The 20,206-nt window shown below is 39.8% G+C and overlaps 1 protein-coding gene and 1 pseudogene across 3 annotated transcripts in view; both read left to right on the top strand.

Annotated features, from left to right (window-relative positions):
* The window catches only part of GABRG3 (gamma-aminobutyric acid type A receptor subunit gamma3), a gene marked incomplete at both ends in the record, with an annotated part of 419,168 nt that overhangs the window by 195,099 nt on the left and 203,863 nt on the right, over nucleotides 1–20,206 (top strand). The window lies entirely within an intron of this gene.
* LOC311183534 (large ribosomal subunit protein eL21-like) lies at nucleotides 3,335–3,815 on the top strand (annotated as a pseudogene). The gene has a single exon. The product of its transcript is annotated as a large ribosomal subunit protein eL21-like (transcript).

The following is a 20,206-nucleotide window of genomic DNA, read 5'->3' as shown; positions in this document are numbered from 1 at the left end:
TGATAAGAGATGAGGGCTGTGAAAGGACATTAAGAGGACTGAGCTCAGAGACTGAATCAGAGGTTCCATTGTTTGCATTACTATAGGTGGGAAATCAGCTGGGGCACTGCTCTTCTTGCTCGTTGGTTATCACTCATTGTTACAATGGAACTGCAAGGATTTAAATGTTTTAAGTTGTTGCAACTTTCAGGGTTTTTTTAGTTTGATTTATTTTTCACTAAACAATTCAAGAGGTTGAATTTGCTCATACCCCTTTACTTAGCACTCCAAACTACTGGCCAGTCAGCCTGCACTCTCTAGGGTTTATCATTCTTCTGTGGAATCTACTTTGCATCTCAAATGGTAACTAGCCATCTTGTTGTCTCCAGGCAAGCTGGTCAGTGATTTGCAGGAATCACATCATATTACATGTAGACCAAGTAATAGACTTTCATAAAGTTATTGTGCCCTAATGACTATCTCCACATATCTCTGTTGGTGAAAATCAACCAGTTTATTTGATGTATTCAAATTTCATGGCCTTAAGAAAATGTATAGCGTCCTCTTTCCCATTTCATTATATAGTTATAATACTTTTAGCCTGAATAGCTGAAGACAGATGTCATGGTTCATTCTGCAACAGGGTGGTCCCCAGGAAAGGGGGAGTTTCCCTGCCCCACCCAAGGAAGGGTGGAGCTGAGCAGAAAGAGGGAAAGCTGCAGAAGAGACTGAGGAAGGAAGCAGGATGGAGCAAGGAGACCTGGAGGAGGCGCATGGAGCCTAGAGACACGTGAAGAAACTGTGCTTGTCTTTTGGTCGTGGACTAGGTGACACAGATGTGGGTGAGACCCGTGGGGAGGGGACAATGGCAGCTTTTATCTTGATGTTGATTTTGCTCTTTTCCTTCCGGGCTTGTCCAGTTGTTTGTGACCCTTTTCTGTGGGTCCCCACTGGAAAATGCTTTAGACTTGTGGCAGGCTTTGGGGCCTTGTTCTGGGCCGATCCCATATGGATGGAGTTTTGCCCACGAGGGGACGGGTAACTCTGGATGCTTCATTTAGAAACTAGACTCTTTGCCTTACCTGTATTGTTTCCTAGTTTTATTAAAGTTCCTTCCCATTAAAGTCTCCTATGTTTTGTGTTAATGCGGCGAATGGCAGAACCCATGTAGAATAGGCAGGTTTGCGGGGTTTGGGCTGACCCTCTCCCTGTCCTATAACAGATTAACTGAATTTTTAACTAAATAATGAGGATATGTAAAGTAAAGGTAATGATGCATCTCATTTAGACAAGCTCTGTAAGGAATAGGTGAGTTGTATGAGTGTGTTTTGTTTTTTAACCCTGTAGTCCATCAACTGTGCATGATGGTTGAAGACACTGTTATGGTTATTATATTTGGAGAAAGGGAAAGAAGGTAGGGAGAGAAGGAATAGAGAGTTGAGTCAGTTTGCTGAGTCAGGCTGATTATTTTTCACCTAGAAGTCTCATCCTTTTGCAGTTAGAGACAAGATGAGTCTACTTAATTCACAATAGGTTCCACATTACATTTTCTCCAGTATGCTTTTATATCAGGGAGAAGAGTTCCAGCTCAAGATGGAGAGCTGGAAAAAAGAGCTCTCTGTGTGCTAGAGTTTCAGGGTTTAATGTGGTACCTCTTTAAAAATATCTGTAAAACAGTCAACAAAGGCCTATTTTCGATTTGCTATTTCATAGGTAACAAAAAGACAATAATTTAGATTGAGAGCTTTCTAAAATTTTTAATTCAGGAGCTTTCCATTTCAAAAGATCCTTGTCTTGCCATTATATTAATAATCCAAGCAATGATGAACCAATAACGTATTTATATCTTAACCAAAGAAAGTGCAGAGTAAGCAGACCTCACAGGATCCAGACAATTCACTCCCAATGCATAGTTTAAGAAAGAAAAGAGGTACTTGCTTTGGCAACACAATTGGAAAATTATACTAATTTGGAAATATACAGAGAAGATTAGCATGACCCCTCTGCAAGAGTGACATGCAAATTCTCAGAGTTCCATTTAAAAAAAAAAAAGGAAAGAGAAGAGTTTCATTATGAGGGACCCTGTTATGTTTCCAAACAGCTGTTCCAAAACACAGAGAATCACGTGTTTTCCCAATTGCAACAGAATGGGTTCACCCTTTCAGATTCCATAAGTTGGAGCCACAGCCTATTCAGCTGACTACCTGATGTATAAGCGTATATGCATCTCCCCCCTAATGGAAACTGCAGAAACAAGCTATAAAACCCAAACATCTAAAAAAGTAAAAATTCCCCAGAGAACACAATAGGATACAAAGAGGGGTTTAAGGATAGACCCATCAATTTTTGACTCACCGCAGGGCATTTTGTTGCACATTTCTTCTAAACGGTGGAGACTGAAAAGGTCATGAAACCAAGCTCTTGGAACACAGAAGAACATGGAAGGATAAAATGCACAAGCATGTTGATAGTTTCAGCTAAACCCTGGGTCTCTTGGTCAATCTTTCCTACAACAGATTGAAAAACAAATTTAATTTTGTAAGTAAGGAAAATACAAAGATATGAAGTTTAAAATGGCAACCAGGTAATGGGACTACATATACCTTCCTGAGGTAAGGAAAAGGTTGGGGGTCTGGGAAAGGAAGGCAATTCAGTGGAACGCAGAGGAAATGTTTAAAAACCAGAAGTTGCCCTGTTCAGTAGATAAATTTCTTAGTTGGAAAGATATTTCAGGTGACATGTTTCTTCCAGCTACAGGCCTCCTTCAATGCAAATTTAGGCAGTGGAAGGGAAGAGGAACTCTTTCTGAATCTACTTTTTTTTATAATCCTCATACCAAAGTGACACAATTTTGGGTCATGTATTCTACTTCCTTTAAATGTATGCATATGAGAAACCCAGGAAAACTGAGTAGCTCCCCATAATTGCCCAAAGCCATCATCTTATCTAACATTTTTAGCTAAAGACAAAAGGTGGGGGAGGAGGGGTACTAAGGAGAAGATCAGCAATGGCAGGTCACCAGGATGCATAGTAAACAAGAATATGGTTGTTATGTAAGTTTCTACCTTCTTGGATGAGAGATAAGGAGATTTGGTCATCACTCTCCTCCCTGTACAGCAAGTAAGACACCCTTATAAATAGAGATTTCCCTTATCAATGTAAATGTCCCCTACTCAACTTTCAGGACTTCTCCTTTGTCTGCTATTTCTTAAAAATAACCAGCCAAGTGGCTCCCAGGTGCCCTGGGCCCAAAAACTTGAATTCCAATCCTGTGGCCACTGAGCCAGTGCATTGGGGCCCTAGAGAGTCTGTGTAACTTGCCTGAGGCCCGTTGGCCTGCACGTAAGTCGCCAAAATGACTAACACAAAGGGAAAGAGAAGAGGGACCCGCTATATGTTCTCTAGGCCTTTTAGAAAACATGGAGTTGTTCCTTTGGCCACATACATGCGAATCTATAAGAAAGGTGATATTGTTGACATCAAGGGGATGGGCACTGTTCAAGAAGGAATGCCCCACAAATGTTACCATGGCAAAACCGGAAGAGTCTATAATGTTACCCAGCATGCAGTTGGCATTGTTGTAAACAAGCAAGTAAAGGGCAAGATTCTTGCAAAGAGAATTAATGTTCGTATTGAGCACATTAAGCACTCTAAGAGCCGAGATAGCTTCCTGAAACGTGAAAGAAAATGATCAGAAGAAAAAGGAAGCCAAAGAGAAGGGTACTTGGGTTCAGCTGAAGCGCCAGCCTGCTCCACCTAGAGAAGCACACTTTGTGAGAACCAATGGGAAGGAGCCTGAGCTGCTAGAACCTATTCCCTATGAATTCATGGTGTGATAGGATGATAGGTGTGCAAAAAGAAATAAAAGAGCTCTGGACTACAAAAAAAAAAAAAAATAACCAGCCAAAAACATCTTTGTACCAAAAAGATAATGTTACCTTCAGTTTCCTATGTAAAATTCTCCAGGACTAGGAGGTGTTCAACAGTTTATTTCATCTGAAGATAAAGAAAAAAAAAAGCTTAATTGCTATATATTATGTGAAACCAGAGGGGGTTAGGATTGCTTCAAAAGCTTCTATATTATGCTCAGTGAAATAAGCCAGAAGGAAAAAAGAAAAATATCGCATGGTTTCACTTATAGCAGGAATATAGGGGAACCAAATAAGACATCCGTGTAAAAAAATAGTAACAGTACAAAACACAACAAAGCAAAAGCAGACAATTATAAATCAGAGACATCCTGCAGGGGAGGAGGCGGGAGAGGGATCAGAGGGAGAGAGGGAGGAGCACAGGGGACTGAGGTGATGGTGCACGGGTGCAGCGGGGAAGGAAACTCTTTGGGGACTACACCTGAGAGGTGGGGCGCAGGAAGCAAACTGTCGAAAAATGAGCAATGATGTAAAAAATAAATAAATACTTATGTATTTATTATGATTATTAGTATCCTCATAGTGAAACAACCAAACACTAAAATTCTGAATTTGAAGAAAATTTGTTTAATATTGATTCAAAAGCAGCATAAATTCTTTAGAAATAGAAGTACTTTAGGGCCTCCCCTGGTGGCACAGCGGTTGAGCGCTGGGCTGCAAAGCTGCCGGCAGCCTTTGCAGCATGGGCTCGATCCCCGGCTGCTGGAGAGGTTCCCACATGGCGCGACAGACCTCTCCTGCCTCGCCCGCTGCTCCCCTCAGCAGTGTATTTCGTCAGTCTGCCTGTTCTGTTCCCTGCTCTGGCTCTGGTGAATTCTCTCACGCTCCTGCGCTTCTGACTGTACCCAGTGCTTGTGTAAATAAATAAAGAAATCTAAAAAAAAAAAAAAGAAATAGAAGTACTTTATAAAATTTAAGACCACCTTTGTACTTTCTTAGACTTGTACATCTAAACATTTGTATGTTTTTTTAATGAAAAGTTGTGCTTTTCATTTGATTTGCTAATTTTAAACATTTCAGCTTTCAGTAGTGAAGTTTTTTAATAACGAACTTTGGCATTTGTCAAAACCATCAACCTGTATTAAAAGTTTATGAGGTCATCCATGTTGCTGCAAATTGCATGTGTTTATCTTTTTTGAATGCTGAGTAATATTCCATGGTGTACATGTACCACATCTTCTTGATCCAGTCATCTATTTTTGGGCATTTGGGCTGTTTCCAAAGCTTAGCTATTGTAAATAGTGCTGCTATAAACATAGGGGTGCAGGTGTTCTTTGGAATTGATGTTTCTGTGTCCTTTGGGTAAATACCTAGGAGTGGAATTGCTGGATCGTATGGAAGGGATCATGCTCAGTGAAATAAGCCAGAAAGAAAAAGAAAAATACCGGATGGTCTCACCCATAGCAGGAATCTAGAAAACTTAAATAAGAGACCAGGACAAAGAATAACTATAAGAAAGTAAAAATCAAAATCAACAAACAACTATGAGCCAGAGACACTCTATGGGGGGTGGGGGGTGGGGAAAGGAGGGATTGGGGTCAAAATAAGGGTGTTGCAATTGTATGGGGAATATAAAAATAAAATTTAAATTAAAAAAAAATGATAAGCGTGTCAAAAAAAAAAAAGTTTATGAGGTCTTTTCTTACTGTCCTGACTGAGACATATAGCTCCTGCTTAGAAAACCAGACTCTGATCCACAGGAGTGTTTCCACAAAGGAAACCTTTTATTAACATGTGGCACCATCACTAGAGAATAGTGTTTAGTACACAAAGAAAGCATCTTCTCAATTAGCAAGTAAAGGAAGGTTATATAAGAAAGAAAGGAATTTGAGGACATGCAGGATGTGGGGAGAGTTTCTTCATTCTCAGGTCCAGGAAGGTACCAGATAGTCTAGGGGCAGTCACATGATTGCTTCTTTCTGGAATATTAATTGATGACTTTCTGGAATATTTGCTCTTTTCAGATATTTTATAAACTAAAAATTGTCTTTAGTTCAATGATAAATTTTTCTTACATAAGAACTTCCATTGCTCCAAGCATTTACAGCAGTTATCTACAGTCTGTTAACATTATAAAGTAATACTAATTTATGTACCTGGAATTTCAGCTAATTGTACTGTGCTAAATTATCATATTGTTATATTAATAGTGACTGGTTATGCAATCCATGTTAAACTCTATAATTTACTATTGAAGCTTTGAAACTATAATGAATGTGTGCCATCAATTACTTAATGCTTTTGTAACTTAAGATTCAGAATGGTAGCCTGTACAGACCCACTGGGATTACCCACTTGTTTTATGATATTATCATCTTTGACTTTCAGATCCTGCTCTATTTTTATATATAAGATTGCTAAATAATTTAAAGTGTACCAGACACAGCTAATCACCTTGCTAACAAGGAGGTGAAAGAAGCTGGCAGGTCCCATAGAGCAAAGTAGCTGGTCATTGTGCACAGAGATGCTGAGAAGCAAGGTTAGGTTAGAAACAGCAGGCAGGCTCTTGTTCTCTACCTAGTGAGGGCATGGAGTTCTGCAGGGGATGATTTCCATCCTTGAGCCTGTGTTGTATGATTTAGGAATGTTAATCATTAATTAATACATTTTAAATCTTGTAACATTTTCTTAAAAAGTGCTCAAGGATTATGACTAATGTGTATTGACAAATGCTTTTTTATTATCTTTATTATCTTTTTGAGCAAAATAAAAGTCTCAATAGACTTATCAAAGAGTTTATTAGATAATCAAAGTGAGGATTGGAATCTGGGAAGCATTCTTACAGCTTTTATTCTGTGAGAACTGTTCCAACATTATTAACTTTGAATTTAGTTTATAGACATAGAAACAGTGAATCACTGATGTCAAAAGTGTAATTATTTTTAATGGGGGTCTTCTGGTTTTTGTATAGAGGCTTAGATCTTTTGATTTCTTAACTTATCTTAACCTGAGGCTATGTTCATGCTATCAAAGTTCAGAGGAGGGCAAATATTGAGGTTTTATTACTTCCCTGATTTATAAAGAATGCACTATGGAGAAGCAAAGGCTAAGTACCAATTATACTACTGTAAATGCCTAGGATTTTAATGGTGTTTGTTTAATGTTAGGTATTTGCTTAGGTGTTAGGATTAGTGGAGCTTCTTTGTTTTTTATTCATTTACTGTAGGCTTTGAAACTTCTGTCAAATGCAATTTTTATAGAATGCTTATAAAAATTGAGTTTTGTTTTTTTTTTAATTGAAGTTGGGGCAAAATTATGCCCTTCCGTCTCCATTGTTTGAGTATCAGGAAATTTCCCCCACTCCATCTGTGCTCTTTAAAGACTGGAAAGCCAAGTTAATATCAGACAGATTACTAGGAGAAAAGGCCAAAATTTAATAGTATTTAAACTTTATGGGAAATTTACATGGTTGTAAATTCTAAAGAATAATGGAATAGACCATGAGTAATTACCCTGGAACATCAAGGAAGGATGACCTCAGAATTACTCAGAGTAAGGATGGGAGTCTCAGGTAGAGGAGAGTTCACTAATAAACCTACAATTGAAAAGATACTTAAATACATTCTAGATGCTAGAAGGGGGAGCTCCTAGTGATTGCTTCTTCCTTTAGAAAAGGGAGGAGAAGGCAGGAGAAAAGCCCCTCCTCCAGGGTCCTAACTGCTCCAAGCCAAGCCAATCTGCATATTCGATGGCAGCCACCTTTGAGTCACACAGGGCCTCTAATTACCTCTAGTTCCCACATCAAGGTGACAGTAGGCTCACTTGTACACCTTGAGAAAAGCCTATTGACCCTTTTGGGAAGACCAACCCCACATTGCCAACCCTTGTCTCCCTTCCTATGAAGCCAATAATCCAAGTAATTCAGATACGCTGAGTATCTATAGGAAATGATGTGAAGATAGCTATTTTTTTTTTGCTTTTTAAAAAAAAATTATTAATATGTTTTTTTTAATTTTATGGGTTTTTTTCATCATTTTTCATTTTTGCACAATGCATGCATTTTCATCTTGGTTGTAGTCCCCATACAATTCCTACCACCCTTGTTTTGATCCATCTAGAAAACCTAAATAAGGGACAAGGAAAAAGACTGATTATAATAAAGTAAACATCAAAATCAACAAGCAACTATAAACCAGAGACACAGTCTGGGGAGGGGGCGGGAGGAAGAAGGGAACAGGATGAATATAGCTATTTTAACATACAACAAAATAATTGAATTCTATCCTCCTGAAGAGGCAATAATGAGTCAAAGTATCCATCCATATTATGATTTCCCTGAGGTCACAACAGTTTGAGGTCACAACCCAAGGCTTTTGTGTCAGTGAGTAGAATGTGAGTAAAGGGAAAATCTTAACCTATTTCATACAATGAAAGTTAGTGATGATATCAGCTCTTTGGTTTCCTCCTATATACTTACCACCATAATTTGTCAAGTGTAAATACTTGGCAACATTTGCCAGAAATCTTCAAGACAGTAATAAATGGCTTACGATAATAACGACTTTATTTCCATCCTAGTACACTATTGTACACTATTGCTGTATGTGATTGTCACGCCCCCCACCCTGGAGCAGCAGGTGGGACTTTGTGGTTTTCAGCTCACCCTTGCATTTGACACACATGCCAGGTGCTTGGTAACCATTTGGTCTGCATTGTAATTGAAAACGTTTGGGTGTTGCATCTAAACAGCTCACTTTTTGAAATCCACTTTTTAATATCCACTTAAACTTTCTCGTTCAGACACTATTGATTCTAGATTCACATGGACCACAATCCCAGTGCACAGTCAGCAGTCTGTGAGCATTCTAAATTAAACTGAGCATCTGCCTTGTCAAGGTGATGAATCAGAGCATGCCAGACTTCTCCTGATAGCCCCTTCGCCTGAAGAGAATGAAACAACAGATTGAGTTTTTGTTGTTGTTGTTGTTGTTTTTCTTCATAAAAGGTCCATTTTTTTAAATATTTATTTTATTTATTTATACATAAATAAAATGTATGGTGTAGGCCAGAGATGGGGGGTGGGAATGAGAGGATTCACCAGAGACAGAGTGGGCAACAGAACAGGCAGACCCACTGAAATACACTAAGGGGAGCAGTGGATGAGACAGGAGATGTCTGCTGCACCATGTAAGTCAGCTCCCTGGTTGGCTGGCCAGGGATCGACTCATGCTACAGTGGCTCATGATAGCTTGATAGTGCTGAGACTTAACCCCTGCTCCACCAGGGAGATTCCCAAAAGGCCCAATTTTGAAAAGAGCTAAAACTGGATTCTATACCCCACTAGAAACCATGTATATCAATTAGGAATTAAGTGTGACTAATGGTAATGGAGACTCAACATCAACGGCTTAAACATGCAAAAATTATTCTCCTAGAGGAAGTCTGGAGGTAGATAGTTCAGAACTGACTTAGTGACTTCATAAAACTGTCAGGGAGGGCCTCCCCTGGTGGTACAGCAGTTGAGCACTGGGTTGTGAAGCTGCCTGCAGCCTCTGCAGAGCTGGTTCGATCCCTGGCCACCTGCGAGGGTCCCACATGGTGCGCAGACCTCTCCTGCCGCGCCCGCTGCTCCCCTCAGCAGTGTATTTCATCCGTCTGCCTGTTCTGTTCCCCACTCTGGCTCTGGTGAATTCTCTCACCCTCCCGCGCTTCTGACTGTACCCAGTGCCTATACAAACAAACAAACAAACAAACAAACAAACAAATCTTTTTTACAAAATCAACTTGACCTAGTCTTTAAAAAAAAAACTTTCAGGGACCCAGACTCTACCCGTTGGCTCCCCTCCATCCTGGGCTTCTCCCCAGCTTCAGACACAAGATGGGTGACTGGCCTAGACCAACTCTCCTCCCACTTTTCAGGCAACAGTGATGAGGAAGGATGTGAGGATAACTGATAGAAGTGTACACAATCTTGTGTAGCTGAAACCAGGCTGCAAATTAGGCAGGGAACGTTGCTCTACAAGCTGAACACATTTCCTAAGGTTCTCTTGTGGGGAAAGGAGGGGATAAGGGGTGTGGGCGGCACCTCTATGTCTCTGTGGTACTGTGACATTAGTTTAATTACTTTGAGCTTAGAATAGTCATTTTTAAATCTTTGGGTGTTTGTAATTAAGAAGGTTGTCCCCACTCAAATTATTAATTAACTACCGACAATCCAGTTAGGTCTTGCCTGAATGGTCCCAAATTTACATAGAAATTAAAATTTACTCACATTACTTTGCTTTGGCTTAAAAAAATAAGCTCTACATCTCATTTTTAATGAAGGGTTTTCCTGCTAATAATTCTCAATCGAGATAAAAATACTTCAAGAATTCAATGTATTTATCAAACCAATGCCCAAATTACTTTCTATTCAGTTGACATTGAGAGTTACTGTTTTGTTAGGTCTTGATTTGGATTAGCAGCAACTGCACTTGGGACCAGCACTTTCTAAGGACCAAACAAAATGTCTCAATGGAAAAAAATGCCTGGATGATGGGTATTTAAAGTAATAATTCTCTGTTTAATAGCTATGAGTTTATTCTCAATAATGAAAATTGAACAATCTTATTTTACTTTTCTCTCAGATAGTGTGGCAATACATATTAATTAGATTATAAATATTAACTAAGGGAATAAAAGAATCAATTAAAGAACTTAAGATTGATTTTTTTATTTATTTATGACTATCTTCCTACTTCTTTTAAACATCCATAAAGAAATAACACTGCATCCAGATGAATCCAAGAAACAGGAGCTGGTGAGAATCTCCATAAATTAATGGGAACCTAAGCATTTTGAACTCTGCTAAGGATTATTGACTTTGGTAGCCAATCATGTCAATTTCAAAGATGTTTTCTGGATGCCTACCAGGTATACTTCCTTCATGACAAGGAATATTCATAATGCAATTCTCTTCTCATCATTAGAAGACTAAACACTCAATAAGAAGCAGAGTACATGCTTTTCGTTCAGATGTAAGAATGAAGATACTCTAATGCTACCATCATTAATACTGTGAAAACAGATAAGGCCACAGCTTGGCTTATCACAAACAAAGGCTCATATTTTTAGGGCTCTAGTGTCCTTGTTTATTTTTGTCTCGTTGATCTGGCCATTGGTGAGAGTGGAATCAATATTCCTACTGCATATGTATTTTCTCTGATGTCTGTTTTCAGAGCTGATAATAATTGTCTGATATATTTTGCTGCTCCTTCATTTTGGTGAGTATATGTTGATGAGTGCTATAGCTTCCTGATGTATTATCCCCTTGATCATAATGTAGCGTCCATCAATGTCTCTTTTTACCTTTTTCAGTTTGAAGTCTATTTTATCTGATATAACCGTAGCTGTTCCTGCCTTCTTTTTTGGATCATTTGCTTATAAGATTGTTTTCCAACCTTTTACTTTCAGTTTATGTTGATATTTTGTAGTTAAATGTGTTTCCTGGAGACAGCAGAAGGTCGCATTTTGTTTTTTAATCCAGTCTGCTACTCTCTGTCCTTTTATTGATGAGTTCAATCCATTTACGTTTAGAGTTAATATTGATACATTGGCATCCATGTTTGCCATCTTTTTGTGATTCTATTCCTTAACTTATTCTCTTCTCCCTATTCATTCCTCTATTGGTTTTGGCTTTAGGGCCCCTTGTAATACTTTTTGGAGTGGGGATTAGAGGTAATGAATTTCTGGAGATTCTGTTGCACCCCTATATTTATTGCAGCACTATTTGCAATAAATAAAATATGGAAACAACCCAAATGCCCAAATATAGATGACCATATCAAGAAGATATGGTATATATATACACAATGAAATACTATTCAGCAATCAAAAAAGATAAACTCATGTCATTCACAGCAACATTAATGGAGCTGGAAGGGATTATGCTCAGTGAAATAAGCCAGAAGGAAAAAGAAAAATATCAGATGGTTTCACTTGTAGGAGGAATATAGGGGAACCAAATGAAAAATCAGGAAGATAATAATTATAATGATAATAATAATAGCAAATAAACAAAATCAACAGGCAACTATAAATCAGAGACATTCTGCAAGGGATGGGGAGTGAGTAGGATCAAAACAGGGAAGAGGAGAGAAAGCACAAGGGACTATGGTGATGATGCACGGGTAAATTGGTTGTGGGAATTTTATGGGGACTACACCTGAGAGGAGAAGGCAAATATTGTACAAATGAACAATGATGTAAAACATATATAAATAATCCATTAATACTAACAAGGCTTGAAAACCATTCTCTTAAATATCAAGACAGAACATTTTAAGGAAGAAAAAGACCCCAGAGCATGGTTTTACCAATAAATGGAAAATTTTAGAATCTTGTATGCACATTTAGGGCAAGTATTCTAGAAATTGTAATGTAGATTGTATTGAATACATACACAGGAGCTTACTATTTGATAAAAATTCATCTCTGAGAATATGGAATAAAATAAGAATTTTCAGGGCCTCCCCTAGTGGCGCAGGCAGTTGAGCGCCATGCTGTGAAAGCTGTCCGCAGCCTCTGCAGCACCATTTTGCTCCCAGCCGGCTTACGAGGGTCCGACATGGCACGGTGACCTCTCCTGTCTTGCCTGCTGCTCCCCTCAGCAGTGTATTTCAGTCAGTCTGCCTGTTCTGTTCCCCACTCTGTCTCTGGTGAATCCTCTTATCCTCCTGCGCATCTGGCCTGTACCCCGGTTCTTGTATAAATAAATTAAAAAAAAAAAAGAATTTTCACTTAAATAATAGGATTTCCAGGGAAACTGGATTGCTGCACTCAGTGCTTATTAGCTATTCTGTTTTCTTATATATTTTGGCTTTGTTGAACTGGAGATTGATAGATAGAGCTAAGAAAATTGGAAAGAAAAGCATTAAAAATAATCGATGGTGTCTAAGTACAGTTTCTGATTTCTATGGAGGAATATGAAAAAAAAAGCATCAGCCCTTAATCTGTTTAGAGATTAAGAGCATGAGGCTGCAGATATACTTAAAAAGAAAAGCTGGAAAAATAACATTGTTTATCCACCAAAAGAGTTTTGTGCATAAGGAGACTTGGCTCTGTACCAGGACCTGGGGAAATAAAAACAAAAGACAGATAGTCTCTGAGTTCTAGGAGCTCATGGTTTTCATGTGGAAACAAATACGTTAACAAATTCATTGAAACCTACAGTTTGTGCCATACAAGGTGTGATAGAGACCAGGGGATGCCCACTGCATTGAAGATAGAAGAACCACAGGAATTTTCTTGGGTGGACTACTTAGGAGCAATTCTCCTGCAATTGCCTGAGACTCAGAGGATGGGCTAGCTATGGCTCATGGAATATCCAGAACTATTTAAATAACATGATAGTTGGTTCTCCCCAGTGGCGCAGCAGTTGAGCACTGGGCTGCAAGGCTACCGCAGCCTCTGCAGTGCTGGTTCTATCCCCGGCCGGCCAGTGAGGGTCCCACATGGCACGCAGACCTCTCCTGCTGCGCCCACTGCTCCCCTCAGCAGTGTATTTTTCGTCAGTCTGCCCGTTCTGTTACCCGCTCTGGCTCTGGTGAATTCTCTCACCCTCCCGCGCTTCTGACTGTGCCCAGTGCTTGTATAGATAAATAAATAAATCTTAAAGGAAAAAAAATTAAAAAAAAATAAAGAACATGATATTCTAATAGTTTTTATTTCAAAGGAAAGTGACTTTTTCTTTTTTTCTTGTTTTATATACCAGCAATAGTGTTTGCATATGTCTGTGCATGAGTGTGTTTTTAAAATTTTCATAGGCTCCTTGCTCTATCCTGAAGGAAGTAATTTAAATTTGGAGTCAGTTCCTTCCTTCCACACACACCCTATGATGGGGTCAGGCATTTGAGATGATAAAACAGGACCCTCATCCTCTGTCCCAGGGGGTGTCATGGAGGGAGACACCTCAGTGTTCTGAGAGGGAAGAGTCCCACCAAGGAGGGTTGCCATTCTGTATTGTGTCCTGGAAATTGAGAAATCACTGGGTGGAGAGTGGGGGACAATGAGCCTGATTAGGGTCTTATAATGTGATGACTTGGGCACACATCAGGTAGAAGACAGCATGTGAAAAAGAGTATGAAAGCACAATCATTTGGAAATAACACATTTTTCCTAATCTGTGAAAGACCTCATGGGACAGTGTGGATTAAACAAAATTACTTTAATAATACAGTAATCCAATTGTCTATTACTTAACTCTCAATGGCCAGTATTACTAATATGCGAGCAGATATACTAATGAGATGTTGAAATTACTAAAAATCACTTAGCTAAAAATTAAAGTTTCCTTAAAATTCAAAATGCTGCCAGATTATGCCTTGGCTATTCAAGAACCTGATGTAATACAGTCTCTCTTTTCTTCTCTCTCTTTTACTTTAAAATAAATTTATCAATGTCAACAATTTAGGAAAAATTGAGTCTAAGATGATACGGCTCATGCTTTACGTGAAGAAAATGAGGATGGATGAATATAGCTAAGTCATTATATAATTTTATGATTAACTATTTTCTACATATATACTTACTCCATTTACAAATGGAGATCAGGGGTCCATATGCAAAATAAATGTATACCTCTAGCATAGGGTAGTTGTCATTCTGTAAGAGTTGGGTATCATTTGGCTCTAAGTATGTATATGTCTTTAGTAGAATAAAATATTATCTATCAAGCTTTTAGGGAAACAACCTACCAAGCCTTTCTTAGCTCTTCTATTTTTAAATTAGCTTTCAGTAATATTACATTTGGGCAAATGATCTAAGTAAGGCAAGGCATAATTCTGGCTCAAAGCACTAAGATTCCGAATCTAGCAACTTCAGTTGCCTTGAATTAGACTAACAAAGACCTAATTAGATAAATATTGTGGTTATCATGATCTGATTATTAAGCAGCAATTTACAAAGGGCTGCCAGGAAAGAACATTTTTTCTTGTTTTATAAATATAGAAGGGCAGCAGTATAACAAAAGGAGTGTGACCTGAATATAAGATGGTGTGAAGTAACATTGTGATTTCCAAATGTTTTTCCTCCTTGGTGATTGAATTTTGTGCTTGTGTACACACATGCACACATAACTATATACACACACATGCTCTAGTCTTTCAAATTATCTCACATATGCTATTCTTCTCATGAGCCTTGGAATCATCGTTAAGCAAAACCCTCCACTATCCTCCTGCAATTCTCAGTCTTACCGTTCCTATCACTCCTGCCAGCCCCTGTTCTGCAGAGCTATTGCCTTAGCACATCTCGGGCCATGCCCACTGGTTGCATTTTCTCATTCCCAGCCTCCAAGAACAATGAGCTCTGGGACTTGACCTAGCATGGACTTGGCTGTGTTATCCTCTGTACCATTTCCAAATGCTCTGTGACACTGAAAAACCCAGACTCTCATTTTTACTGTGAGAGGTCTTGAAATATTACCCCAACCCTGCCATGAAAGAAAAAAAAAATTGTGTATTTTAAGAGGAAGAAAATTACCCCTCGTGACTACACGTATGAGCACCATGAGAATCTGATGAGGAGAGAGCACACCATCATTTGTAGGCATTTCTTCTTTTCTCCTCCCACTGGCTATGCAGAACAGTTGTTCACATATTTGGAAAAGCAATTTCCACCTCCTTATTTTCTAACTCTTGGTTATCCATGTTGGAAGTGCCCCAGCTGGGTGTCCCCTGTCACCTGCAGCTCTGTCACCAGGCAACACTGCGTCTCTAGATTCTCTTTCAATCTCGCTGTTTTAAAAAAAGATCCATTCTCCTAAGAGTAGGGCCCCAATACACCTATTCTGGTGAACTCCCGCTGTCATTCTTTGCAGGGTCTGGCGTGGTCTCTAGGTAGGTGGTCCAGCCACCTTCTGTTCCCCACCCAGTCCCACCTGCCACATGGTGAGAGCTAAATCAGCATTATGCAATGATTGGGCTAGTCCTCATCCCACTAATATCAACAGGCAAGGCAAAGAGCTAATGTATAACTCAAATTATAGCACACACATCCAAGAAAGAAAACAAGTATTTTCCAACATCTATTATATTGGTGCTTGTTAAATCCTGACTCAATTTCTAAATTGCCACATATGATTCTAGTCATGTGGATGGCACTAATAGCAAGTTAAAATGCTTAAATCTGTGATATGTAAAGAATTCCTTGTCCCAGTAATGATACCTAAAAACAGAAGAGTTTTAAGTGAGATGGGGAAAAAGGGAGAAAAGCTTCTCTAGCTCTTGGAAAAAGCAGCAGCCCTGTTTCATAGCCATTTAAGAGTGCATCTTTTATAGATTGATCCATGGCAACTTTAAGATGGACAGACAAATCCCTGTTGTAGGTGTATATCCAGCTAGGGACATGTAATATATGAATTATAAGAAATATATAGTTTTATCGATGAAATAACCAAAAATATTTCTTATACATCTTCATCCACAGTTCTTGGCTCATAACTCCCAAAGGTCTTGGTATTTCCTAAGTGTTGAGTGTGATAAAAGTTTCTCTTATGTGAGTGAAATGACTCTTGGAAGACACATAAGAATGGAAACTGAGCCAACCAATTTGGAGGGTTGGAGCTTCTGGCCCTACCTCTCAGATCTTTGGGGAGGGGAGAGGGACTGGAGATTGAGTTCAATTGCCAGTGGTCAATGAGTTAATCATGTCTCTGTAATGAAGCCACCATAGAAGCTCCAGAGACTGGGGTCCAGATAGCTTCTATGCTGAACATGTGGAGATTTGGGAAGAATGGCATACCAGGTAGATGGTCCATAACCTGCCCTCTGTGTCTCTTCCATCTGCCTGTTCCTGAGTTATATTCTTTGTAATAAGTGGGTGATCTGATGAGTAAATTGTTTTCTTATGTTCTGTGAGCTGCCCTAGCTGATTAATCAAACCTGAGAAGAGGGTCATAGGAATCTTGAATTTGTAGTCAATTGGTCATAGGTACAAATAACAGTCTGGGCTTGCAAGTGGCATGTGAAGTGGAGGGCAGTCTGCAGAGATTGACCCCTTAACCTGTGCAATCTGATGCTGTGTGTTGGTGGCTAGTACCAGAATTGAGTTGAATTGTAGGACACTCAGCTGGTGTCAACTTGTTGGTGTGGCCAAGTGTACACACCACACACACACACACACACACACACACCACATTAAATATGCACCCAGGAACATAAAGAGACAGCTTACTATTTGTCTGCAAGGAGTGATGAAGTAGAATTTAATTTAATGTTTGGGATAACTAGAGACAACACATAAGGGAGCATATTTGGGATATGTGACTAATAGGGTTGGGTTGTAAAAGTGATGGTGACTTCCCAAAGTCCTCAGGTAGACACATTTAGGAAGAAGGTGAGGCTGTTTCAATCTATTTGTCCTACAGGTGATACTCTAACTATTAAGGTTTCCAGGACTCATTTGTAATGCTTCTCAGAGGTGTCTTACTAATGTGTTCAAAAACAGACTTAGAGACCAGAACTAGAGAGCTCAATACAAAAGCAGCACTGAGGGACTTGGGTTAGCCACCAGTTACTAGATTTCTACTTCAAGCCCTGTAGGTGTATATCCAGCTAGGGACATGCTGGACACCTGCTCAGGACTTCACTGCACCTATCCCAAGACTCGTCATGAAGCTCTGGCCTCCTCCCACTGGGTCCCTGGAATCACAGGGCAGCAGCCAACTCTCTGCATCTACATTAGCACCTATAACCAACTCAGTCTGGCAGTGCAAACTCCATTACTGTCAGAAGTTCCCTACCAGGAAGCAAGATATAGCCTTTGAGTGCCCGTTAGTGTGAATTGAATGTAGGACCAGGCTTAACACGCAGAGTGAATGTTCTCAGCAGATAATGAAGAGACTGAAATCTGTGATTTTGGTGGACAGCAGTTAAATGACAAAGGCAGTTCATGTGAGCACAGAGGTGATGCATTAATTTTTTGCAGAATATAAAAAAACCAGTTTTCATCTTGCTCCCCACAATCAGAAGAAAATGCAATTTGATAGTCTGCAGGACCAACGACAGACATTTAGATGAGACCATCCCTACTGTATTGGTGAAACATAAACACTTTCTTAGATTTTTGGAGCACACAAGTGTCTCATTAAGTGGGCAGCTGCTTCCTCCTTGGAACATCTGTTCATAAGGTTTCACATATGTACCCAAGGTGGAAATGAGGTGATGAAAGGAATAGGGTAGCCCCATGAGGACAGTGGGGTGAAAGATGCTAGGACCCCATGTGTGGATATGATGATAGGGCACCTACTTATGCTGGATTTTCTTGAAATATTGATATTAGTCAAGCTTCAGTACTAAATATTCTGTTATAACATAAAGGTGGACTTTTGCTTTGACCACCATCTGAGGTTAAATTGGAGTGTACCCAACCCCACATCACGGGGCATCAAGCCCCCCAGGATCAGAGCTCATACCCAGCAACTGTAGGCTAGTGAGATCGTCATCAGGTATCTCTGCTGAAAGATGCTCACAGATTCTGAAGCTCATTTTGTTCATAGATTCTGCATGTCACCATAATTATGGAATCTGAAGCACAGACTTATACACACGTCTGATCCACCCACCTCAGCTTGCACCCTTACTGTTCACCCTGACTGGTTCCATCTTCCCCCAGATCTTCCTGGATTCCACCTCCCTCCATGAAGGGTCTGTTGAAGTGTCCTCCCATCAGAGAGGATTTCCCTTCCCACCTGCCTGCCAGAGACATTGTCCTGAATGATTTTATCACTAGAAACACTATAGCTTCCCTTGTTTCCTTTGTCCCCAGTAGAATTGAGTGGAACTGCACCCAGGCACCTGCAACCTTGTGAAAGCGTGAGTTCAATAACATGTGTTGAATCTAAGAGTTGGTGTTTTAATCAAAGAATGTGACTTTAAAGAATATGCCCTGATTAATCATTCCAACCCTTTCAACCCAAGCTGCGAAACCTTTTACCAGATGCTGTGTGGGTGGGTGGCAAAAATAAATAAATGATGCTTCATTTAGCAAGTCATCCAGAAAGAAGTTTTCCGCGTAATTCTATTTGGTTTGTCAAAATAATGCCAAAGCTGAGCAGATTGGGTGTCAAGGGACAAGGAGGAGCTGGGAGCCACAAATGTAACACTCAGTTCAGAGTTCAAGACAGTAAAGATGTGGAAGCCCACGGGATTTGGGGGTTCCAGCACAGGCTGCTGGGGTGGGGGTGTCACCACATGCACACAATTTCCTCATCTTTCTGTCCCTTTCTTTATCCTCTCTGCTCCTTCCACACACGTTTACTTCCCCCTGGTCTCCTCCCCAATACCTTCCTCACTTCCATGGGTCTAGTTGGCCTCTGCTGAATTCAAGAACAGGCATGCCCATGTCACCAGATGCCCTGGCACCTGGTGCACTCGGCCACACTCCCTGACCTTCTGTCCACGGCGAGCATCTGTCTGCTTTCCCGGGAGTGGCTCATTGCCAATGCCTCGGCAGCTACACTCTGGTCACCTGTACACTTGTGCTGTCCAGTGCCACAGCCACTGGCCCCCTGAGACTATGTACATTAGTGACTAGTAAATAAGTTGGAGAGAAAGTGCCTTCTCAGAGACACCAGCCACATGTCAAGTTTTGCTTTGTCACATGTTCTATGTGGACACTTCTAGCATTGCAGGACTTTCTTCTCTGGACAGTTTTATATTCTTCACTTCCAAGGTGACAATCAATGAGGATTCCTCTCAACAGCTGAAAGAAAGGGTGTTTATTTGGAGACAGTGCCACACCCTAACTTCTCACCCTCCTTGAGACAAAGAGAATAAGAGAAGCTTGAAAAACATTAAACATTTGATGAGTAAAACCCTTTGATTCGTTTGTTTGTTTGCATTTTTGCTTTCTTTCAGTGGTGGTTTGATTTAAACAGTGCTATTTTTATTGAATATAAATAGTAACATTTGATTTGAAACTTATCGATAAAATTGTTTTTTAAAAAAATGTAGCAGATTATTTAAAAGCACTGACATCATTTGAATTGACTTTTGTCATCCATTACTTGAGGATTTCTATGAGGTTTTGGCTTCTTCTAAGAAAGAATGTGCAGAGTCCCTTTATCTAGTGTGTAAATAGAGGCGATTCTGCAGGGGGAGACCAAACTAGTGTGAACTGAGATGACGAGGACTCAGATGAAAAGTGTAGGAAGAAGAAATTTCCCCACCTCTGTGGGCTCTTCTTGGACTAGTCAAGTAATCAAATAACAACCCAAATGCCCAAAAATAGATGACTGGATCAAGAAGATGTGGTACATATATACCATGGAATATTACTCAGCATTCAAAAAAGATAAACACATGCAATTTGCAGCAACA

Source organism: Talpa europaea (assembly GCF_964194135.1).
Source record: "Talpa europaea genome assembly, chromosome: 14".
NCBI lineage: Eukaryota > Metazoa > Chordata > Mammalia > Eulipotyphla > Talpidae > Talpa > Talpa europaea.
The sequence above is the reverse complement of the archived record's forward strand: the minus strand, read 5'-3'. Positions and strand labels throughout refer to the sequence as shown.